General features: G+C 37.7%; 1 long non-coding RNA gene across 1 annotated transcript in view; it reads left to right on the forward strand.

The window, feature by feature from the left end:
- Positions 1 to 25,511, forward strand: part of LOC131768119 (uncharacterized) — a 358,014-nt gene that overhangs the window by 156,397 nt on the left and 176,106 nt on the right. The gene's annotated exons all lie outside the window — the stretch shown is intronic.

Here is a 25,511-nt window from a genome sequence, read left to right on the forward strand (position 1 = left end):
ATAATGCACAATAAAACAAATGCATAACTGTCATGTACTACCATTATTCATGTATCACATCAAATCTTTTCATACCAATAGCGATATACACATTATATTTTGGTAAATACTAGTTTAGCTAATTAATCCTGTTAGAGGATTAGACTCTGGGTCTTCCCTAGGTATGGCTTATCACATAGTTACTTTTCCAAAAGAAAAGGTAGATTTTGCCAGTGACAGAAATGTACATAAATCAGACCACACTTTTTTCTTCTTTTCCTTTTTTTTCTTTTATCTTTTCCTTCTTTTTCTTTTTCTTTTCTTTTTTTTTAAGATAGAGACTCAATGATTCAGAATCCACATGGCAAGTCTGTTGCAGGTTCATGCTCCCTTCAAACCTATAGGGAGACTCCTTCCTTGCCTCTCCCTAGCTTTTGGTGGTTTCCGGACAATCTTGGTGTTCTAGGCTTTGCAGAGTTTCTTTGGAGGTTAACTCACTGCTTTCTTAAGGAAAGGAGGAAGGTGGAGACTGTGACAAGAGCTTTCAGCTCCCTCCTGAATACTCTCCTTGAGTCTGAGGGGAACAGTGGTTCTCTTTAGAGCACTGTATTTATTGAACTATATTCCTTAGATTGGCAAGTTTATAAGAATGGAGGACCAGATGATGTTATTTTTAAAGAGAAATAAAATGAACTACACCATATAGAGTTTAAGGTGAAGCATATGAAAGAGTAAATATTCTGAAGTAAGAAAGAATGAGGCCTTCTATCTGAACAGAAATATCTAAAGCTGCTCACAAATACCCTGCATGACTGTAGTGATAAAAGTGATTTCTCCTCAAGAAGATGTTTCTTTAGGCTTGAAGTATGGGGATGAAACCCTTGGCACATTTCTGAGGTGAGATTATTTGTGTATTAAATACCTGGAGGCCTTCAGGCAGCCAGTCTGCAAAAGAGGGAGCAAACAAAGTGGCACTGTGCAGTGACCCCAGTGCAGCAGACCAGCAGCATGACAGTCCACCCCTGGCTTTAAGAGCCTTCATAGGGGGCTTCCCTGGTGGCGCAGTGGTTGAGAGTCCGCCTGCCGATGCAGGGGACGCGGGTTCGTGCCCCGGTCCGGGAGGATCCCACGTGCCGTGGAGCGGCTGGGCCCGTGAGCCATGGCTGCTGAGCCTGCGCGTCCAGAGCCTGTGCTCCGCAGCGGGAGAGGCCACAACAGTGAGAGGCCCGCATATCACAAAAAAAAAAAAAAAAAAAGAGCCTTCACAGGTACTTAACTGCCACAGCATGGTACCCAGGCCTTTTTATCCAGCTTATTTAAATCCTGTTTGGGACAAGATTAAAAAATACATTTGATAAACAAAAGTGCTGCTACACATATTATACTGTGGTTCTATGGAAAGTCTCAAAGGCAACATCAAGTGGCATCTAGGGTATAGCGTGATCTATTTGTGAGGTCAGCAACTTTGTTTTGTTTTAGATTAATAGACTCTATTTAGAGAAAATAACTGAGCAGCAAGTACAGAGAATCCTTCTACTCTACCCACAGTTTTCTCCATTATTAACATCTTGAATTATTAGAGACACATTTGTTACAATTGATGAACCACTATTGATATATCATCCTTAACGAAGATCCGTAGTTTACATCAGGAGTCACTCTTTGTGTTTTATAGGTTTTGATAATGTCATGTATCCATCATTACCATATTATACAAAACAGTTTTACTACTCTAAAAATCCCTTGTGCTGTACCTATGCAACCTGCTCTCCTTCCCCGGGTTCCCTGGCAACTCTTGATCTTTCTTTTAACTCTATAGTTTTTTTTTTCTAGAATGTCATATAGTTGGGATCATACAGCATGTAGTCTTTTCAGATGGGCGTCTTTCACGTAGCAAAATGCATTTAAGTTTCTTCCAGGTCTTTGCGTGGCTTGATAGCTCATTTCTTTTTATCACTGAATAATATTTCATTATCTGGGTGTACCACAGGTCATTTATCCATTCCTCTGCTGAAGGATGTCTTGATTGCTTCCAAGTTTTGGCAATTATCAGTAAAGCTTTTATAAACATCCATGTGCAGGTTTTTGTGTGAACATGTTGTCTTTTTTTCTTTCAGTTTTACTGAGATATAATTGACATATAGCACTGTATAAGTTTACGGGATACAGCATAATGACTTGACTTATGTATAGTATTGTGAAATGATTACCTCAGTAAGTTTAGTTAGTAGCCATCATCTAATACTTATACTCATTTGTTTATTGGGAGCACAGCTGCTGGAGTATGCATGGTAAGACTACATTTAGCTTTGTAAGATGTAACAAACTGTCTTTCAAAGCGGCTGTATCATTTTAAGTTCTTTTGTAAACTTCCTCCTTGGTCATCTCTGTGTCTCTCCTCATCCTTTCGTATATTTCCTAGGTGACCAGGGCTCTCCATGTGACCTTCACCAAGCTGATTAGTACCCAGAACCCCACCCCAGCTCCTTTCCAAAAGCACATGCAGGTCTCATCTCTGTATATCTCTGATCTCAGCTAGGAAAACACATAACAACAAAGAGCATTCAGGTAGCCCTTACTGTTTACAATGAACGTCGACATAAAATTTTCCTTTTAATCTTCAAAGACAATTCTCTGCTAAGGGCTTATTTTCCCCAATTTGAAGATGGGGAATCCATGATCAAACCAAAATTCATATAGCTAGTCAGTGGAGAAATGGACTGGATACTACTCAACCATTTAAAAACTCTTCTGTAGGGGCTTCCCTGGTGGCGCAGTGGTTGAGAATCCGCCTGCCGATGCAGGAGACACGGGTTCGTGCCCTGGTCCGGGAAGATCCCACGTGCCGCGGAGCAACTAAGCCCGTGAGCCATGGCCGCTAGGCCTGCGCGTCCAGAGCCTGTGCTCCGCAACGGGAGAGGCCACAACAGTGAGAGGCCCGCGTACCACAAAAAAAAAAAAAAAAAAAAAAAACTCTTCTGTAATAAAGAAATTTAAATAAGCACACAAATAAACCAGATACTTCTTTCAATTGAAACTGGAAATTTTAATGGCTATCTTGGCTGACATGTTACTCTTCCAGAAAACACAGCCTTTAAAAAAGTTGCGTTTCTAATGCCATGACCCAAGGGAGCAAGTAATGGTGGTTATTTTACTCACTAGAGTATGCTTTAATGACAAAATTGGTCAAACGTGCAAGCAGTCAGACAACATCTGCCTTTACAAAAACAGTTTTACTGCTCTTTTAGTACAGCAAAGAAGTAGTAAGGATCCTTTCTGAAATTAGAGAAAGTTGTTAAGGAAGATATGGTCTGCAAGGAGCGAACAGACTTTCCCAACATTTTATAGGTTGTGTGCTAAGCTTTAAAAGGAAATTTTTTTTTTAATGTAGAAGTTAATCGTGAACATAAAAATGCTATATAAATGTTTAAATCATTTTCTATTCCATTGATAATAAAGGCAGGTCCTGAAAGTAAAAACTGAAATTGAAGTCAATTTTTTTTTTTTTTTTTTGGTACTCGGGCCTCTCTCTGCTGCGGCCTCTCCCGTTGCGGAGCACAGGCTCCGGACGCGCAAGCCCAGCAGCCACGGCCCACGGGCCCAGCCGCTCCGCAGCACGCGGGATCCTCCCGGACCGGGGCACGAACCCGCGTCCCCTGCATCGGCAGGCGGACCTGAAGTCAATTTTTGAAGCAAAAAAGATTAAGAATTGCCCTGTGCAACTTGGCATTATGTTTGAATTAAATGTATTCCATTAACATTCCCTGATCATTCCTCTCGTTTCCCTAATCCTCCAAGTGGTTTCTGACCACTGTGCAGGTCTCTGAGCACATTCAACACATTACTCCCAAGTGATGCACTATTTGTAAATGACGAGCTGGATTCACTTGTCTTTCTATGCTCCCCCCATCCAACCCTATTCCCAAGATATCAGTGAAACAAGATATTTAGCATCTGTATATGTTTCCTAAAACCACTACAGCAAGGTAACATACACTGGGTGGCTTAATGCAGCAGAAATTTATTGTCTCAGTTCCGGAGGCTACAAGTCTGAAATCAAGTTCTTGGTAGGTCCATGCTCCCTTCAAACTCATAAGGGAGAATGCTTCCTTGCCTCTTCCTAGCTTTTGGTGGATTACTGGAGATCTTTGGTGTTCCTCAGCTTGGAGCTGCATAACTCTAATCTCTGCCTTTGTCATCACATGGTGTTCTCCTTGTGTGTCTCTCTGTACTCACATGGTCATCTTTGTATAAGGACACTAGTCATACTGGATTAGGGGCCAGGCGACTGCTGTATGACCTCATCTTAACTAATTGTATCTATAACAACCTATTTCCAAGTAAGGTCACATTCTGAGGTACTGGATGTTAGGACTTCAACATATCTTTCTGGGGGGGAATGTGGGACACAATTCAATCCATAACAGCACCCTTCCCTTTTTTATCTGGGAACAGCAACTTTCTTGTTGTGGAAAAAATGCTCTTTACCCATTTCAATTATCTAGTTGTAGTGTGTGCATCGAGCCTCAGTACTCAGTTAATAGTCTCAGAGGTTGGAATGCAACTTAACCTACACCTTTCCAGAGTCCTTTCTTAGGGTTAAAACAAAACAAAACAAAACAACAAAGCAAAAAAAAAAAAAAAAGCACTGGATCTATGAAAAATATTCCGCTTCTCTTGGTGATAAAAGGCATCTGAAACATGGGACACGTTGACACCTGTTTCCAGACTCATGGAAGAAATCAGTCTCAGAGAATGAAATCAACAAGCAAAAAGACAGAGACAAGAGATAAGAAGCTCCTTTGGCTACAATTACATAAAGTCTCTTCTTGCTTTAGTTAGTTGGAGAAGTTGGTTTTCTTTTACTTGCAAAACAAAAGAACAGAAACCATTAAAATTACCAAGGGACATCTACCTTCTGGAGTTGGGTGGAAGTTGCCACCATTCCACTATGAAGACTATCTTTATGATGCAGACTCAAGAAATTGTTCAAGGGAAAGTAGATTTCACATGGAGTAAGCCAAGCTGGTTTTTCTGTGTTTGTCTATAATTCACAAATTTTGGACCTACAAGGCTAGTGAGTCCAAAATTAAGGGATTTGAATTTTGATTCAAACAGATCACTGATAAATTAGGTAATTTACTTATTTGGCCTTTGCCTCATGTCTATGTTGATACAATAGGAATAAATAATGTTTGCTGAGTCTAGAGGCATGATTCAGCTTGTTAAATATGTTTTCAGAGTTAATACAATTCTCTTTCTTTCTACACCATTTTTTTTTTTTTTTTTTTTTTTTTTTTTTGCGGTACGCGGGCCTCTCACCGCTGTGGCCTCTCCCGTTGCGGAGCACAGGCTCCGGACGCGCAGGCTCAGCGGCCACGGCTCACGGGCCCAGCCGCTCCGCGGCATGTGGGATCCTCCCGGACCGGGGCACAAACCCGCGTCCCCTGCATCGGCAGGCGGACTCTCAACCACTGCGCCACCAGGGAAACCCTCTACACCATTTTTGATACATATAATTAAAAAATAATATAGACAGGTTTTTTTTGGAAGATGTTGGGGGTAGGAGTTTATTAATTAATTTATTTATTTATTTTGGCTTACCGCAGATTAGGGAGGACATTAAAAAATAGTAATATTACAAATCTCAAATAATTCAGTAATAACATTAAATACAAACTGAATACTCTAAGTAAAAGAGTATAAATGATAGTTATATGGCACTTATAGACAACTTAAATATGAGGACACAGAATGATAGAAAATAAAAACTGGAAAAAGAAATAGGCAAACACTAATCAAAAGAAAGCTACTAATGTAGACCATCATACTTAAGGCATGAAGCATTATTAGACAAAGTCTTAGTTTTTATCAAAAGAAGCATAATGCTTTAAAGAGAAGAGGAAAAAAACTGAGCAAAAATGAGAACTGAATGAAATGAAAAGTAGTTAATTGACATAATCCATGGTAGGTAACTAAAATTATAATGGTAGAATTAAAGTTCACACCGGATTAAAGTAAAGAAGTTTACTAAAATTTGCTCAAGAATTAAAGTAAAGAACAAAACTGTGTGGAAGAAGAAATGAGTGAGAAGGAGAACAGATTTTAAAAATGTTCTCAGAAGTAAAAGGAAAGAGAAATGATATATAAATAATGGCAGAGGGTACTGAATACAGGAAACATAATAATTATCTAACTTTTGAGTAACTTTCATTTCTGAAGTAGAAATAAAAATAGAACAGAAGCAAAATCAGATATAAAAGACTTTTGATCTGTGTTCCAAGTAAAGTCACTGTAAAGAAACTAGTTCTAGAACTAGAACTGGCAATATATATTTTTTTAAACTAGAGTTGGAATAATGTGTTCTAATTAGACTGAAGGTGAAACTTAAAAACTCCCGGTTGGCTAAGATAGGCTATGTGCTTCCGCATTTATGTCTGTTTTTGAACATTTATTTGCATGGTTAAGAAACTTCCAAGGGTTTGTGAAGATAAGGAGATACTATCATCTTTTCTGTAAATATGATCGGATGGCTGTTGGACAAAAGCAGGTATAGAAGAGGGCAGTGAAAGTCATGCATGACTAACTGCACTCTTTACAACATTGGAGCATGTGTCCCAGTCTCCTGTGGAGGCCACTGCTCGAAATCATCCGAGCTAGTCACCCACGAGTTATGCATGTGCCCCGCAGAGAGTTATGAGAGCCATATCGTAGAATTCTCTTCAGTTCAAGCACATCCATCTCCATTTTAGCATACTTTCCTTTGTAAGAATCAAGACATGGATTACTGACATCAAGACATAACTGAGTTCCAGCTCTACTGTTAATGGTATTGTGGGACTCCAAATTCATGGCGTCAAGTTTCGGTAGATTTCCAGCACTTTAAAGTGACAAAGTTTTAGCTTAAAGGCACCAAGGCAAAAAAATTTTTGTTGTTGTTGTTAATTTTCCTCGGCATCTGGGCAATGGCAACTGGGTGGCTTGAGCACTAGGAACAGAGTTCCAGCTCTAAATGACATCCCTGTGTGCAAAGGAGTCCTAGAGCTGAGAATTTCTAACTCAGCTAATCCAGTGGGAAACACTAAGGATGATTCATAAATACACATAAACACACTAAAGAATTCTGGAAATGCCTGGGGGACAGGAATCTTGTGAAATACTGTAACAATTGTAATGAAATATTTTGAGCTTGGTGCCGTCCTTTTTTTTTTTTTTGCGGTACGCGGGCCTCTCAATGTTGTGGCCTCTCCTGTTGCGGAGCACAGTCTCCGGACGCGCAGGCTCAGCGGCCACGGCTCACGGACCCAGCCGCTCCGCGGCACGTTGGATCTTCCCGGACCGGGGCTCGAACCCGCGTCCCCTGCATTGTCAGGCGGACTCTCAACCACTGCGCCACCAGGGAAGCGAAGCCCTGGTGCCGTCCTTTGAGATAGTGTTAATAGGACCACAACTGTAAACATAAGCTAATAAAATCGATTCACAGGTTACACAAAGTTAAAAGAATAACAAGAACAACAAAACAGACTTCTAAAAGCATGTAAGAAAGTATATCAGTCAGGTTCCAGTTGCAGGAAACTGAAAACATTGTGGCTGTACTAAGTAAAAAAGAATGTAATAAAGGAATTATTGTTAGAAGATCTTGAAGAGGAGTCTATAGTTTAGCCTTTTAAGTAAAAACTCCCTGAACAACATCACCGAACTGGCCAGAATGGGAGCTCGTACCTGTATCCTAATTAGGAAGGGGAAGAATCAGTTGGTCACCACTTGAAGTATTCTAGACTTTTTATTAAAAATAAATAAAATGATAGCATACTCATAGATACATAGAACAAGTGAGTGGTTGACAGAGGGGGAGATGGGTGGAGGGTTAAGCAAAATAGGTGAAGGGGATTAAGAGGTACAAATAAATTAGAGAAATAAAGAAGCCACAGGGATCTAATATACAGCATAAGGAATATGGTCAATGATATTGTAATAGCTTTGTATGAAGACACATGGTTACTAGACTTACCACAGTGATCATTTCATAATGTATATAAATGTTGGATCACTATGTAGTACACCTAAAACTAACATGTAAGTCAACTACATTTCAATTAAAAAAAAATATATATATATATATATATTGCTGTAGTTACAATGTAGGGATCAGAAAGCTGCCACAATTGCTGCTAAATACTCACGTAGCTGGCGACTGAATCCTTGAATGTTGCTACAAGGAAACCCAGTGCATCTATTGTTAACGTGCTTGACCACAGCAATAATTAAAATGGAAGGATGAAGGCCTCCTCCTTACTTCCAGGATCTTGATATCATGTGAGTGCATCTAAGTGGTAAAATATAACTGAAATGCAGATTCCTAGCCGCAGAGGAGTTAGGGAAATACACTTTGTGATTTCTATCCTTTGCAGTAGAGGAAGGGGCACTCAAAGAAGGCTGCAGTAGGTTTTGAGTATCAATTTACTGTATCTGCCACCGCAGACTAACCTAGTCATCAACAATAAAAATCAGGTTGGCTTTTGCAAAACAAAATGCTAGTCAACAAAGGAAATTCCATAATAGAATTTCAAAAGGAGAACATAGTAACTCCTACCTCATTTTCTTTCTTTTATGCAACACATCGTTAAATAAGCAAGGACTTAGAAAATGTCATCTGTTATAAAAAAAATTTACTTAAAGACTAAACTTGGTCAAACGTATGATAAGTTGAAATGAAAATCTCAAGAAAGGAAAAGTGTTGGTATAAAGGATTTATGGATTATTTATTGGTTATCTGTTAACTAACTGAAATCTCAATCCCAGGGATCCATTTGGATCACATTTGGTCAGGTGAATTCTGTAGCTCAGGGTGGAATTTGGACCTGTATGTTTCCTTCAATTATTTTGTTTCTACTTCTGCTCCTTTGATAGTAATAGGAAACGTCTTTATCTCTGTTTATCCCACAATATACATGCAAGGCACTTAAAATCCCAGTGACCATCCTCCTCTACTTGCCCTTGTTAACAATGTCTAAACTGTTTACAAAATTGGGCAGTTGGATATAGTGCTTTTGCTTCTATCCACAAAAGCAGAACTGCACATAGAGAAGTCTTTTTAGTGCCAAGGAATTTCAGTCATGTTTTTCTGGATCTTTAAAGCTCTTATTGAAAGACCTGAGTCTTTGTGGGCTGTATTTTAAATTGGAAAACATTAATAAACCAGGCACGGTAGATATTATCTGTCATCAAGACTCTCTTTGTATTATCCCATCTCTTCTATCTGTGAATATTTGCCCCCAAATCTGTACCTACAGTATCTTCAGCAACATGCACAGCAAAATGGCACAAAAATAACTAATGTAAAATAATACCTTTAGAAGGATGGTGTGTATGGTGATTTTTTTCCTCTATTTTTCTGTATTCATTAAGTTTTCCATGATGAGTTTATTTTTTAGTAAATAATGTGTTAAACTAAAAAAAGGCACTATACTCTTTTACTAGGATGCCAATTTTATTTTTTTCTATCACTTTATCTAAAAGACTGGGTGGTTATCACACACATTAAAGATGGTTATGAATATTGGGATTAAAGGAAGTGTATACTTTTCTGTATTTAAATTTTTTATTAATAAGCATGCATTAACTTTTTAATTGTAACAATATCTTTAAAGGCCCATTGTACTGTTCTATAAAAGAGCTTTGATGAAAGTCTTGGCTCAGAGCAACACAGAAGGACCCCTAATTTCAGAATTGGGTTTTTTTTCTTGCTGAATTAGGGATTGAACCTCTGATTTTTAGCTTCCCAGGGCTCACTGCTTGTCATTCAGTATGAGTAACATTTCTGGAAAATAAAGTCTGGAAACTATTTGTTTAAACAGTCTGCATTTCTTTTATGTTTTTGCTTGAGGTCAAAGGACCTGATGATTCCATTTCAACCTTTATATTCAGTCAGTTGTATTTCAGTTTAAATCTGAATGACAGAACCATGGCTCATGTAGAAACGTAGTGAATTCAGGTTTTGAATGCTTGTTTTTGTTGCCAGAATCTTAAGAGCCATTCAGAGATTCTCTACAGATTTATGAAACAAAATTGCAATCCACACATAAACACAAACATATACACACAGAGACATATGTAAATAATCTTACATATACACATATCATATTTAAAAAGTTATTTCTAAGATAAGCAATGGGACTCTTGGGTGGAATATATATATTTTATAAAAACCAGTAAAATCAAGTAGAGTCATAAAATGCCTTCATAAACGTTTGCATAAAGTTGAGTACATAGTCTTTCACTTTTTTTTCCAACAAAGATACACAAAAACAGGACTGTGCCTGTTAAAAATGTGAAATGGATGGATTTTTTTCAACTCTCTCATACATCCCTGTTAACTGCTCTTTGTTATCAACTCCTAACACTTTCCAGGAAGTCTCTTCTATACCTTTTCCCTCAAAACCTGCTCTTTACTAACCATGGTGTTCGAAATTATATGGTAGCTGAATTCCTACTAAATTACAGATGACTTAGAAAGATCAAATGCAAACTGCCTGACACACTTGACATTAAAAGAGGGGTTTATAGTGCATAGTAGAGAAGAAACACATCAACACTAAAGGAACATAGATTCAAGAATTCTACATTTACAGTTTGATCTTTTCATTTGTTATCTGTTTGAATTGAAGTCACGTAAACTCTCTGAGCTTTAGATCTTTCTTTTATCAAATGAAGATAATGAAACGTATCTTGGAGTGCTATGATGACCATCAACGATCTGCATGATTTTTCACATAAAGGCTGTCGTGTAGTAGGTACTTAATATTTCTCCACTCCCTATTGAGTCACTGAACCCACAGGACTAGAATACTAAGGATAACATTTCTGATGTTACTTGTAACCTAGAAAGAAGAATATTTTGGGCTTTTAATCTGGTGAGAATGATTGAGTACAAACACTGGTGGGTAGAGTAAATAATCTTCCAGAAGCTCTTCTGGGCTTTGTTCTATAACTCAATATTTATGTCCACTTAAATGATCTGATGACCCTATCTACTTAAGCAATCTTTTACATTTCATGCTTATTTATATCCTAAAATCATTTCTGATGGAAGACAAAACCGTGGGATATGAGGACAGTATAACAGCATTACCAGGATTGTTTATGAATGGCTATCCAGTTTAGCTTTTCCCTGGCTTGGTAATCTCTACAGTGCATCATTCTGACCAGCGATGATGTTTGGGTGCTGCAGAACATAGCTGATGAACACACTTCCTAAGCCTCCCCGTTGCTGAACTCAGCCAAAAAGCTACACATGAGCCTGAACAGATGTTTCTGTTGTTTAGGTCGATGAAGTTTATAGAGTGCATGTTTATCTTTCAAAAGAGAATGTGGAGAGTTCATTCAGTCTTGAGATCCCATCTTTCTGGAGGTTGGACTGCCTAGTAAAGTTGGAACAGAAACTGTATGAGCACATGAAGTCATTTGGGGGCTGTCAGAGAAGAGCCCTTTACCACTTGGTAGGAAAGAAAGAGGACACATGGAAATGGATTTGCCTACACATGCTTGATATTTTACAAGACAGAACCTAGACAATAGTTTGCATTTTAATACATGTAACACATCTTCGTTATAATGGATACTGAAAAAACTGTGCTCCATGGCAATTTAGTAGATCTGAAATAAGCACAAAGCATCACAATTTCCTACACATATTTCATATGATTAGAATAAAGTTATCTACCCAAGGAGGAAAAGCATCAAGACAATGAAAATTCTGCATATCATATGTGTGAGTCATCCCTGATTTAAAGTGTTGGCGATGGAAAAAGAAGATTGTACTTGTCCAACTAAGCATTTGTCTTCTAATAGTTTAGCAAAGGAGACAGACATGAAAGTAGTCAATTGCAATGCAGTGCTATAAAATATATGTAAGCTCTACCTTGGAACATTTATCTTTTTTGTTGCCAAATATCAGATCACTTTCGTATTTTAGAGGAATGCAAACGTAAGTGGAAAGGCGGGCCCTATTCTTCATTATTAAGATTAAAAAGAGTAGACAATATTCCTCTGAATCCTCTCAGTGAAGAGTATGGGTATGTCACCCAAGTATGACTAAAAGCCAGAGCTAGCTAGCATCATAGGTGTGTGACCTGTGCCTAGAAGGGTACAACATTTGGTTTAATGCTCTTCTGTCACTGTCTTAAAATTCTTAATAATTTTTGGACGAGGGACCTCACATTTTCATTTTGTACTGGGCTCCACAAATTGTGCAGCTGGTCCCCGCTAAAAGCACTTTTCACCCAACTTGAGAGAGTGAAGCCAGAGTCACTTGGGGAGCTGGAAAGGGCTGATGGTGCCTGGGAATGAGCTGGAGATTCAGGATGCAACAGGAAACGTTCAGAGGTGGTGGAGCGCAGAAACACCAGAAGTGCACATGGAGGGCTAGCAGGGCAGTTGGTAATAGCAGGTGTCAAGAGACAGCTTTCTCAGGAAATCATTCTGGAGAAGGATTTTCACTCCACCTTGACGAACTAACAATAGCACCCGTTTTTATTCTTCCTGCTGATTACCTGGCCTACTGTAGTGGTCTCCTAGGGCTGCCATAGCAAATACCCACAAACTGGGTGACTTAAACAGTAGAAATGTATTATTTCCCAGTTCTGGAGGCCAGAAGTCTGAAACCCAGGTGTTTTAGCATCGGTTCCTTCTGGAGGCTCCAGAGGAGAATTTGTTCCATACCTGTCTCCTTGGTTTCCATTGGTTGGCAGGAACCCCTGGAGTTCCTTGGCATGTTCCTTAGGAGATTCATCACTTCAGTCTCTCCCGTCATTACATGCACATGACCTTCTCCCCTGTCGTTATGTATATCTATGTCCGAATTTCCTTTTTCTTATAAGGATACCAGTCATATAGGATTTAGGGTACACCCTAAGTATGACCTCATCCTAACTTGGTTATATCTGCAAAGACCTTATTTCCAAAGGAGGTCACATTTACAGGCTCTGGGTAAGACAAAAATTTTTGGAAGACACCATTCAACCCAGTACAGCTATTAATACCCTTTTTAATCAATTTCTTTTTTTAACTTAAATCATCCAGAATCTCATTCTGTTATTTTCAACCATGAATTTGACAAGTGTGGGCATCTCTGTAGACTTGGCTTGGTTAGGGAAAGAAGTATTCTCAGACGGATTTACATATGAGCTGCATCTTGAATAATACCTGTGAATGAACAGAAAAGATAGAGTAAGGGGATGCCATTCCATGCTGACATGCAAAGGCACAGAGGCTGAAAGATAGCAGTAAATCCTCTAGATCTTCAAGTCATTAATATGTGTGGAGGATTTGGGGAGCTGGTGGCCAAGATGGGGGATTTGAGAAACAAGGCACTAAGGAGATCTAAAGGGATCAGACCAGAACAGGATCTGCAGCTCAAGCTTTATCCATAGGCGATGAAAATGATATTATGATTTTTACATGAGAGTGACATGAATATGAATGTGTTTTGAAAAGATCCCTCAAGCAGCAGTAAATAGACTGTGGAGGAAAATAGGAAGAGGGGAGATTAATTTAAAAAATAAGTGATGTAGCCCAGGAGATGCTATGAATTAAAGTCGTGACTGTGGCTGTAGCAGTGTGGACATCAATTGCGTCTGGAATCCATGGGACTGGTGAACGTCTAGATGTGAGAAGTGAGAGAGAGGAAGAAAATAGGGATAAGTTCAAGTATGAATGATGGTGTCCTTCTTCTCTGAGGTATTAACCCATTATCCATGAATTAACCATTAAATTAACCATTTCTCAATCATTTTGGAAATTAACCTTTTCTCAAACTTGGCCCTACTGACATTTTGGGCCAGACAACTCTTTGCCATGTGGTGGGAGAGAGGGTCCTGTAAATTTTAGGATGTTTAGTAACATCTCAGGATCTACCCATCGTATGCCCAGTATTCCTCGACCACATTTGTCTCTAGATATTGCCAAATATCCCTGGGGGCCAATATCACCACTGGTTGGGAACTACTGAGTTCATAGGAAGTAGAGTAGGTTTGGGGTAGAGAGAGATGAGTCCACTTTGGTACCTTTTAAGTTTGTCATGGTTGTGGGACATCTGACTGAGGATGTTAAATAGGTAGCTGGAGGGAGGTAACTGGAGCATACCTGAAAGATCTGGGCTGTATTACAAATTTGAGAATATGGTTCCCATGTGATTACTTGAGACTAGGGTAAAGGCAAGATCACCCACAGAAAGTTTAAGAAGAATGGAAGACCAAGAAGCACCTAGGACCTGCAACGTTGTTGCTAATGTAAATTGAAGACACTGAGCTTGTCAAAGCGACCAAGAAGGACAGCCTGAGAGTCTTCCTGTCTTCCTCCCCTGTGCCTCTCAACAAGTGTACACTTGTACAAGCCTCTAATGATAATTCTTAAACCACTGAGGAAACAACAACAGCAAATAAGTGGTTTAGGGACCCAAAGGCAGGGTTTAAGCTACTTGTAGAGTTTGGTAAATGGCTGTGGAGAAGGGTGATCTCTCATAAGTAACTTAGAACTTTAAAACAATTTTTAAAATATCTTCACTCTGGAAGAAGTATTAGAAGAAAAGTTGTAAGAGTCCAGCTTTACATTTTTGGTAGTGTATTCTCATCTCTGGGCAGGTTCTTGGTAATGCTGCCCAAAGCTAAAACTCTAAGTACATTTAACATATTTTGATACCTTTAAACTTTTCAAGTAAATCATTTAAAAATAATGAAAATCGCCTAGAGAGATGATCTCCTGGGTAACAGACCCAAGCGGTAATTGGCCTTAGAGCCTAACACCAGTAGTTGACTTCACAAAAATTAACCTTTAAGCAGCATTGCAAGGAAAAGCCCCATTTCTCATTGACTGAATGCATCTTTTATTTTATTGTCCTTTTAAAATCACACAAGTCATACATCGATATGCTATTGTTGTAAAAGATTCAAACCACGCAGAAATATTTAGGAAAAAAAACATGAACGTGCCCCTTCTCCCATCCAGTGCTCCTGCTGCTTTCCCCTCCTCTCCCCAGACGCAGCAATTCTCAAGCGTTCGGAGCTCCTCCGTCCAGCGCTCTGTGTTGCACACCGAGTGCATGCCACTGAATGTGAAACATTGTTCTGCAACTGACTTTTTTCTCTTTCCCTATCTTGGAGGTATGAAAGAGCCTTTAGCGCCACATAAACAGAAACATTTTTCTTTCAATAACCAGAGAGAGTGAGCAAATGTAATGAAATCAACCCAACCCAACATTTATCACAGAGAATGACAACACCACTGACAATTCAGCTAGCTGACACGACGCTTTTGGAACCCATCTGCAGGATAAATTTGGTGAAAAGCACGTTGAATTTGAAGGTCGCAATATTTAGATTTGATGACGGCAGAGGTAAAATAACATCCCTCATCTCGTGGCAACAATAAACCATAAGGGTGACAGTGTTCTGTTTTGCTACAATTATCTCTTCATTCTATATCAGACATGTTTAGAGGTAAGATAATGAAATTACCTGAAAAAAAATCTGGAAAGCAAGGTAAAATAATTCTTTTCTTTGTAGCAAAAGATACTTAGCCACTTCCTTATTCTCGTTATTTCTGTGCCTTGCCCTCATGGGACTATTTCCTAATAAGGAATTAACTTGGCTGAGGAGGAGCCTGTGACATTGACCTGACAATTTCATTTGCTCTGTATTTCCGATTCAACCCTCGTCTGCCAGAGATGATGCAAAAAAAGAGTATTTGCCATGAAGCAAATCTTTAGTAATCCTATAGGGGTATCTTCTCTAAGAATGTTAAAGTTAAGCCTGATATTTTTCACCACTGATTTTCTTCCCCAAGTTAATGCTGTCCTGACAGCATTGTTTATCATCTTGACATAAGTGTGGAGTATTTCTGTATCATCAGAGAAAATTGCTCTGTTTATTCCACATAGAGTGATTCTTTCCTAAATTAGAATAACAAAGGCTATTTTATTCCTCACTGTCATTTACTAGATAAATCCCGTCAATAAATTTGCTGCTTCTTTGTGAATAAATTCTCTCTGCTATCATTTTCATTTTATTGCTAGTCATATCTTCCATCCAGACCCTATTACTCACCTCCTTGGACTTTAAGTTCCTCCTTCTCAATGAAATAAGCTCTACTTAGTACTTTTTCCCCCAAGTCAGTACTAAATGCTCACATCAAATATTAATGGGAAGAGGATTGGCTGGGGATTAAACACTTATGGGTCAGAGTCCCATTTCCATCCCCTCTGTCCAAACATGTGACTTTTGGGCAAGCTGCTTGTCAGCTTGATTTTCTTCATCTGTAGAAATGGGGGAGCGTGCTATCTGCACTGCTTACATTCCCATGGTGGTTTGGGGAATAATAGAGGAAAGGTCTATGTAAAAGATCTCTGTAAACCATAACACATTTTATAAAGGCAAATTGTTAAAGTACCAGGCACAGCTGAGGTGCTCCTAAAACATTCCATAAGTATTAGTTGAATCAATTCCTCCCGCTCCTTGTTTGCCTATACCAGGGGCTTCACAGAATAAGGGGGACAAGAGTTGGAGTGAACTTTCTGTCTTATAACTTTGTTCCCTCCCACTTCCACCAACTTCACCCATCTCCGAGATCAGTCAAAGCATGCAGATGGGCCTCCACTGACTATGTCTGAACTGGTGATTCCGCCACTCTGGACAAAGCTCATTGATCCATAGAGTAAGTACTTTCCCCAAGCTGAGTTAACTGAGCCTGTCTTCTGGTAATTTGTCCTTGGATGGGGGAGAAAAAACCTTTCCTTGTTACTAGAGTGGAGTCAATTAATGACTGGGCCCTAGAGAGAAACCTTTGGAATCACTGCTAACACCCTCAGCTTTACCAGGATATCTTTTCTTACTATGTCAGATTATTAAGTACTTCCTAGGAACCTGTGAAATAGACAAAAGATAAATAATGCCTACCTTATAGGGCTGTAGAGCGTGCATGCACCAGTGCCTGAGACATAGTAAACATTCAATAAGTATTAGCTATTATTATTTTTACTTTGACGAATACCTAGCATATATGTTATTTAGTGATATTCGTTATTTTTTGAAGTGATTTTTTTCCAGCTTCATTGACATATAATTGACATGACATTGGTAAGTTTAAAGTGTACAACATGTTTATATATTGCAAAATTATTACCAGTATAGCCTTAGCTAACACCTGGATCACACCACATAATTATCATTTTTTTGTGGTGATAACATTTAAAATACACTCTCTTAGAAACTTTCAAGTGCGTAATACAATTTTGTTAACTATATTCACCCTGCTGTACAGTAGATCCCCAGAAGTTATTCATCTAATAACTTGAAATTTGTACTCTTTGACTAGTATCTCCTTGTCTCTTCCATCCTCTAGCCCCTGATAACCACTGTTCTGGTCTGCGAGTTTGGCTTTTTTAGATTCCACATATAAGTGAGATCATATAGCATTTGTCTTTCTTTATCTTACTTATTTCACTTAGCATAATGCCTGTTTGCTGTTGCAAACATGTCCTTTATCATGTCTGAGTCCTTTATCATGTCCTTTATCATGTCTGAGTAACATGTCGTTGTATATATTTACCACATCTTCTTTATTCATTAATCCATTGATGGACACTTAGATAGTTTCCATATCTTGGCTATTGTGAATAATTCTGCAAAGAACATAGGACTGCAGGTGTCTGTTTGAGTTCTGTGAGTGTATACCCGGAAGGAGGATTGCTGGATCATATGGTAGCTCTATTTTTAATTTTTTGAGGATCCTCCATATTGCTTTCCATTGTGGCTGCCCCAATTTACATTCCCACTAACAGTGCGTAAGGGTCCCCTTTGCTCCACTACCTGGCCAACACTTGTTATCTCTTGTCTTTTTGATGATAGCCATTCTAACAGGTGTGAGAGGCGATCTCATTGTGTTTTGGGTATGCATTTCCCTGATGATTAGTAATGTTGAGTACTTTTTCATGTACCTGTTGACTATTTGTGTGTCTTCTTTGGAAAAACGTGTATTCAGTTCCTCTGCCCATTTGTAATCAGAGTGTTTAGCTTTTTTGTTTGTTTGTTTTGCTGTTGAGTTGTATGAATCCTTTACATATTTTGTACATTAACCCCTTATCAGATGTATGATTTACAAATATTTTCTCCCATTCTGTAGATTGCCTTTTCATTATGCTGATGGTTTCTTTTGCTATGCAGAAGCTTTTATTTTGATGTAGTCCCAAAGATCAACAGATCTTTGCTTTTGTTCCCTTTGCTTTTGCTGTCAAATCAAAAAAAGAAAAAAATCATTGCCAAGATGGATGTCAAGGAGATTACCCCTATATTTTCATTCAAATCTTTAAGCCATTTTGAATAGATTTTGTGTACAGTGTAAGATAAGGGTACAGTTTCATTCTTTTGCATGTGTCTATCTAGTTTTCCCAACACCTTTTATTGAAAAGGCTGTCCTTTCCCCACTATATATTCTTGTCTCCTTTGTAAAAAATTAATTGACATATATACATAGGTTTATTCTGGGCTCTCTATTCTATTCCATTGATCTGTATATCAGTTTTTATGCCAATATTGTACTGCTTTGATTACTATAGCTTTGTAATACAGTTTGAAATCAGGACTTGTGATTCTTCCAGCTTTGTTTTTCTTTTTTCAATATTGCTTTGACTATTTGATCTCATTTGTGGTGCCATACAAATTTTAGGATTTTTTTCTCTATTTCTTGAAAAAGGCCATTGGAATGTTGATAGGAATTGCATTGAATCTATAACTTTGGGTTGTATGGAATTTAACAATATTAATTCTTGTAATCTATGAGCATAGAATATCTTTCCATTTATTTGTGTCTTCTTCAATTTATTTCATCAGTGCCTTATAGTTTACAGTATACAGATATTTCACTTCATTAAATGTATTCTGAAGTATTTTATTCTTTTTGATGCTACTGTAAATGAGGTTGTTTCTTAATTTCTTATTCTTATAGTTTGTTGTTAATGTTCAGAAATGCAACTGATTTTATGTATTGATTTTGTATCCTGCAACTTTACTGAATTTATTAGTTCTAACATTTTTTTGGTGGGGTCTTCAGGGTTTCCTATGTATAGCACCATGTCATCTGCAAATAGTGGCAGTTTTACTTCTTCCGTTCTAATTTGGATGCCTTTTATTTCTTTTTCATGCTTAATTTTTTTCACTAGTAATTCTGGTACTATGTTGAATAAAAGTGGCAAGTGTGGGCATTCTTATTTTGTTCCTGGTCTTAGAGAAAAAGCTTTCAACTTTGTTTAGTATGATGTTAGCTATGGACTTTTCATACATGGCCTTTATTATGTTGAGGTATGATCCCTCCATACACAGTTTGTTGAGAGTTTTTATCCAGAATAGGTGTTGAATCTTGTCAAATGCTTTCTCTGAATCTCTTGAGATGATCATATGATTTGTATCCTTCATTTTGTTAATGTGGCATATCACACTAATTGATCCATGGATGCTGAACTGTCCTTGCATCCCTGGAGTAAACTCCACTTCATTATAGTGTATGATCCTTTTAATGTACTCTTAAATTTGGTTTGCTAATATTTTTTTGAGGATTTTTGCATCTATGTTCGTCAGGGATATTGGACTGTAATTTTGTTGTTGTTGCGTCCTTGTCTGGTTTTGGTATCAAAATAATACTGGCTTCATAAAATGAGTTTGGAAAGTGTTCCCTTCTCTTCTGTTTTTTGGAAGAGTTGGAGGAGGGTTGGTATAAATTATTATTTAAATGATTGGTAGAATTCACCAGTGAAAGCATCTGGTTCTGGACTTTTCTTTGATTTATTTATTTATTTATTTATTTATTTATTTTTGCTGTGTTGGGTCTTCGTTTCTGTGCGAGGGCTTTCTCTAGTTGCGGCAAGTGGGGGCCACTCTTCATCGCGGTGCGCGGGCCTCTCACTATTGCGGCCTCTCTTCCTGCGGAGCACAGGCTCCAGATGCGCAGGCTCAGTAGTTGTGGCTCACCGGCCCAGTTGCTCCGTGGCATGTGGGATCTTCCCAGACCAGGGCTCGAACCTGTGTCCCCTGCATTGGCAGGCAGATTCTCAACCACTGCGCCACCAGGGAAGCCGTGGACTTTTCTTTGTTGGGAAATTTTTTATTAGTAAAATCTCCATACTAGTAATTGGTCTATTCAGATTCTCTATTTCTTCATGATTCAGTCTTGATAGGTTGTAAATTTCTAGGAAATTATCTATTTTTTCCTATGTTGTACAATTAGTTGTTGTATAATTGTTCACAGTAGTCTCTTACAATCCCTTGTATTTGTGTAGTATCAGTTTTAATGGTTCCTCTCTCATTTATTAGTTAATATTTGAGTCCTCTCTCTTTTTTTCTTGGTGAGTCTAGTTAAAAGTTTGTCTACTTTGTTTATCTTTTCAAAAAACCAGCTCTTAGATTCTTTGACCTTTTCTATTGTGTTTTAGTTTCTATTTTATTTATTTCCACTCTGATCTTTGTTATTTTCTTCCTTCTGCTAATTTAGGGCTTAGATTTTTCTTCTTTTTCTAGTTTCTTGAGGTGTAACGTTAGTTTTTTTTATTTAATATCCTTTTTTCCTTAATTTAGGTGATTAATACTACAAACTTCCACTGTAGAAGTACTTCTGCTGAATCCCATAAGCTTTGATATATGTGTTTCCATTTTTATTTGTCTCAAGATATTGTTTTGATTTATCTTTGATCCTTGGTTGTTCAAGAACATGTTGTTTAATCTCCACATATTTGTGAAATTTCCAGTTGTCTTCTTGTAATTGATTTCTAGTTTCACACCATTGTGTTTGGAAAAAAATTCTTGATATGATTTCAGTCTTCTTAAATATATTAATACATGTTTTGTCCTTTAACATATGATCTGTTCTGGAGAATGTTCTACTTGCACTTGAGAACATCAGTAAGGACAATTACTTTAATGGGTTTAAACACATATAATATATTTAAATGCATGTGTTTATAATACTTAAAAGGCATTCTGGCCACCCTTTAAAGTGCCAACTCATTATTTTGAAAACTGGTAAATAAAGAATAATATTTTAAAAAATAATGTGTATTCTGCTGCTATTGGATAGAATGTTCTGTAAATGTCTGTTAAGCCCATATGGTTAATGTGTAGTTTAAGTCAAATGTTTTCTTACTGCTGTGTGGGTAATCTATACATTGTTGAAAGTGGAGTATTGAAGTCCCCTGCTATTACTGTATTGCTATCTAGTTCTCCCTTTAGGTCAATTAATATTTGCTTTATGTATTAAATGCTCCTATGTTGCATGCATGAATATTTACAAATATGATATCTTCTTGATTAGTTGACCCTTTTATCATTATATAATGATCTTCTTTGTTGTTCCAGTCATTGGCTTAAAGTCTATTTTATCTTATATAAGTATATCTATTCCAACTTTCTTTTGGCTTCCTTTTGCATGGGATATATTTTTCCATTACTTCACTTGTAGTCTGTGTGTGTCTTTATGTCTGAAGAGAGTCTCTTGTAGACAGAATATAGGGGTTTTTTGTTTTTTTAAAAAAATCAATTTAGCCACCCTAGCTCTTTTGATTGGTGAATTTAGTCCATTTACATTTAAAGTAATTTTTGATAGGTGTGGACTTCCTATTTCCATTTTGTTAATTGCTTTCTGGTTGTTTTATAATTCCTGTGTTCCTTTCTTTCTCTCTTATTCCTCTCTCTCTCTCCCCCTCTCTCTTTGATTTGGTGATTTTCTGCAGTGGTAGACTTTGATTCTTTTGTCTTTATCTTTTGTATTTCTGTTATAAGCTTTTGCATTGTGGTTATCATGAAGATTACATAAAACATCTGTTTTAATCTGATAACAACTTAACTTTACATGCTTTACATTTGTCCACTCCCTCCCACATTTTATGTTTCTGATATCACAACTTACATCTTTTTAGATTGTGTATCCCTTTGCAAGTTGTTATAGCTATAGTTAATTTTAATACTTTTGTCTTTTGACCTTTATACTAGAGTTATAAGTGATTTACCCAAAACCATTACATTAGAGTATTTTGAATTTAAATATATTTTTACTTTTACTCATGAGTTTTATACTTTCATATGTTTTCCTGCTACTAACTAGTGTCTTTTCATTTCAGCTTGAAAAACTAACTTTAATATTCCTTGTAAGGCCAGTCTAGTGGTGATAAACTCCTTCAGCTTTTGTTTGTCTGGAGAATTCTTTATTTTTCCTTCAGTTCTGAAGGACAACTTTGTCAGGTATAGTACAATATTCTTGGTTGGCAGTCTTTTCTTTCAGCACTTTGACTATATCATGCCACTCCCTTTTTTCCATAACTATGGACAATTTAATTATAATATGTCTTGTTGTGGGTCTCTTTAGATTAATCTTATTTGGAACTCTGAGCTTCCTGGATTTGGATGTCTGTTTCTTTCTCCAGGTTAGGGAACTTTTCAGCCTTTTTTTTTTTTTCTTTGAATAAGCTTTCTGTCCCTTGTCTCTCTCTTGTCCTTCTGGGACCCCTATAATGCATATATATTGTTCCTTTTGATGGTGTACCAAAAATCTCTTAAGTTATCTTCACTGTTTTTCATTCTTTTTCTCTTTTTGCTTCTCAGATTAGATGAATTTCACCATCCTGTCTTCAAGTTCACTGATCCTTTCTGCTGCTCATCTAGTCTGCTGTTGAACCCCTCTGTTGGATTTTTTAATTTACTTATTATATTCTTTAGCTCTGTGATTTGCTTCGTACTTTCTAATATTTTCTATCTCTACTTTAATATTCTTACTTCGTTCATGTCCTCAGTGAACATCTTTAGGACTATTATTTTGAACTCTCTAATAGGTAAATTATTCATCTCTATTTCATTATCTGTTTCTGGAGTTTTATTTTGTTCTTTGGGATATATTCTCTTTCTTCATTTTTCTTACTCTCTGTATTGGTTTCTGCACATAGATAAAGCAGCCACCTCTTGCAGTCTTGACAGAATGGTCTCATGTGGGAGATGAACTCCGTCAGTCAGTCCAGCCTGAAGTCTTGTTTGTCTCTTAAATTTTTGTACATACAAAGCCACCTTCTTTGTTCCTGATGCCTCTCAGTATTTGAGGATGTGCCAAGACCCATCAGTGTCCCAAAGGGGAGAAACACAGCCAGCACTTAGATGCCAATTGATTGGAAACTGGAGTCTCAGACAGCAGCTTGGAAAGTATGTAGTTAGGCCACACCCAGGAAGAAACCAGAAGGTTGGCATTTTGCCTGCTCCTCCTGTGATTGGTCCAGGTGTAAAGCTGTGTGTGCAGAGGTGCTTCTATACCCATTAAAAAATGCTTCTTTGCTGCAGTCCTGTGGCACTTGAGAATGCAAACCCTGTTGGTTCTCAGAGCCAAGTAATCCAGGTGCCCATCCTTGGCCTGTGGCTAGAAAAGCTGGGAAGCCAAATGTATGTACAAGCTTCTTCCAGAGAAACACTGGCATCTTGAAGAAAGCTACAGGGAGTGAGCAGAAGGGGTTCAACAAGCTTCCTGGTCTCCAGGAAAGATGTCATTCAGTCCATAAGGTGTGTGCTAAATTAGAAATCTTATGCTCAGGCAGCAGTTTTCAAAGTATGCAAATAGACCTCTTTCAGAGACAGACTGGGAGATGAGCGTTTCTGTTTGTCCCCTCTGTTCTGAGCTTGGGAAGATAGCCAGTTAAGAACTGTTTCTTTGTTTGCTGCAGTGCTGTGAGACTTGTGAATTCAATCCCTGTTGGATATTAGAGCCAGGCAATCCAGGAACCTGTCTCTCACATGACAGCCACCTAGCCTCGAGTGCAGACATATGTACAAGCACCTTCCAGGGAGATACTGGTGATTTATAGTGGTCCAGAGGAAGAAGGCAGAGGAAATATCCACTGGCTTCCCTGGTCACCAGGTAGGATGGCAGTCAGACCCTAGATATGTGCTAAATTAGAAGCCTTTCCATCTTTGTTCATGGAGAGTGATTTCATCTTCTTAAAACTGCTGAGAGATATCAATTAGTTTTCCCTTTATTTATGGATTTATGTACATTTACTTTTTTAAAAAATCTGCAACAAATTCCCATATAATATGCTGTCTTGGGTATGTATTTTTCTCTCTTTCTCTCTGGTACTGCCGTAACTGGATCATAAGGCATATTTAATGTTAATAATTTATGAAAAATTCTCCAATAAAGTAGTTCTGCCCATTATCTATTATGGCCGCATGTTTCTCTATTTACCAGCATGTCATGTTACCAAATTTTTGAAAGATTTAAAGGTGTTATGAACTCATTGATTTAATTTGCATTTCCTTGATTACTGCTTAGAGGCATTTTCATATGTTTATGACTATTTATATTTCCACCTTTGTAAACTGCCTGTGTTCTATTTGTTTATTTGGTATCTGATTTAGAAAGTCTGTTTTCCTCCTGAGACTAGTGGAGTATTCCTTGAGAAGCCTGAGAATGTGTTAACGTTCTCTCTTAGGCCCACAACTTTAAGGTATAGACAAGTGAGAATGAATTCTTTTAGAACAATATTTTAAATGAGAATTAGGATGAGCTGTTAATTATAAATTTCAACAGCGCTATTCAAAATGGTGCCAGCAGCATCATCCTTACCAAGAGTATTCAGACATGTGCATTCTCAGGCCCTCTTCAGGCTACTTTGTCAGAACTCCAGGGGCAGGTTCAGCAAGCTATGTTTTAATTTAACAAGCCTCTAGGTGACTGAGAAGCACTAAATTAGACCATTAAGAGAAAAAGAATCAGTTAGTGATTCTAAAGCTAGTTTAAGATTATATTTGTCTTATTAATGTTTTAAAATTTATTAGTATACACAACTTGAATGAGTCTCATGATAATTATATAGAGCAAAAAAAAGTCATTCTCACACATACTGTATGATTCTATTTATATAACATTCTAGAAATGACAACATTATAGAAATGGAGAACAGATTAGTGATTGCCAGGAGTTAGGGAGGGTGGAGGGTAGTGGAGGGTAGTGAAGGTTTGGGAGGTGGACTTGATAATAAAAGGACACAACCAGGAATCTTTGTTCTGTTGGAACTTCCTGTATCTTGACTGTGGTGGTAGATCTACAAACTTAGACATGTGGTAAATTGCACAGAACTAATACACACACACACACACACACACACACACACACACACACACACACACACACAAATTAGTGCAAGTAAAACTGGGGAAATATGAGTAAAACCAGTGGATTACATCAATGTCAATATCCTAGTGGTGATATTATACAGCTTTGCAAGATTTGCTGAAAATTGGGTAAAGGATTTAAAACATCTCCTTGTATTACTTCTTACAACTAGAAATGAATCTACAATTATCTCAAAATAAAAAGTTCAATTAAAAATGACAACAACAACAAAAGTTTTATTAGATTTAATTGCCATCAGTTCCCTCCAAATATTCACAGGAAACTGGGAAATTGGCTCATTGTCATTTTCATTCAGAATTTGGCAAAATGTTCCAATTCTCTTA

The sequence above is a fragment of the Kogia breviceps genome, chromosome 13, assembly GCF_026419965.1.
Source record: "Kogia breviceps isolate mKogBre1 chromosome 13, mKogBre1 haplotype 1, whole genome shotgun sequence".
Lineage (NCBI taxonomy): Eukaryota > Metazoa > Chordata > Mammalia > Artiodactyla > Physeteridae > Kogia > Kogia breviceps.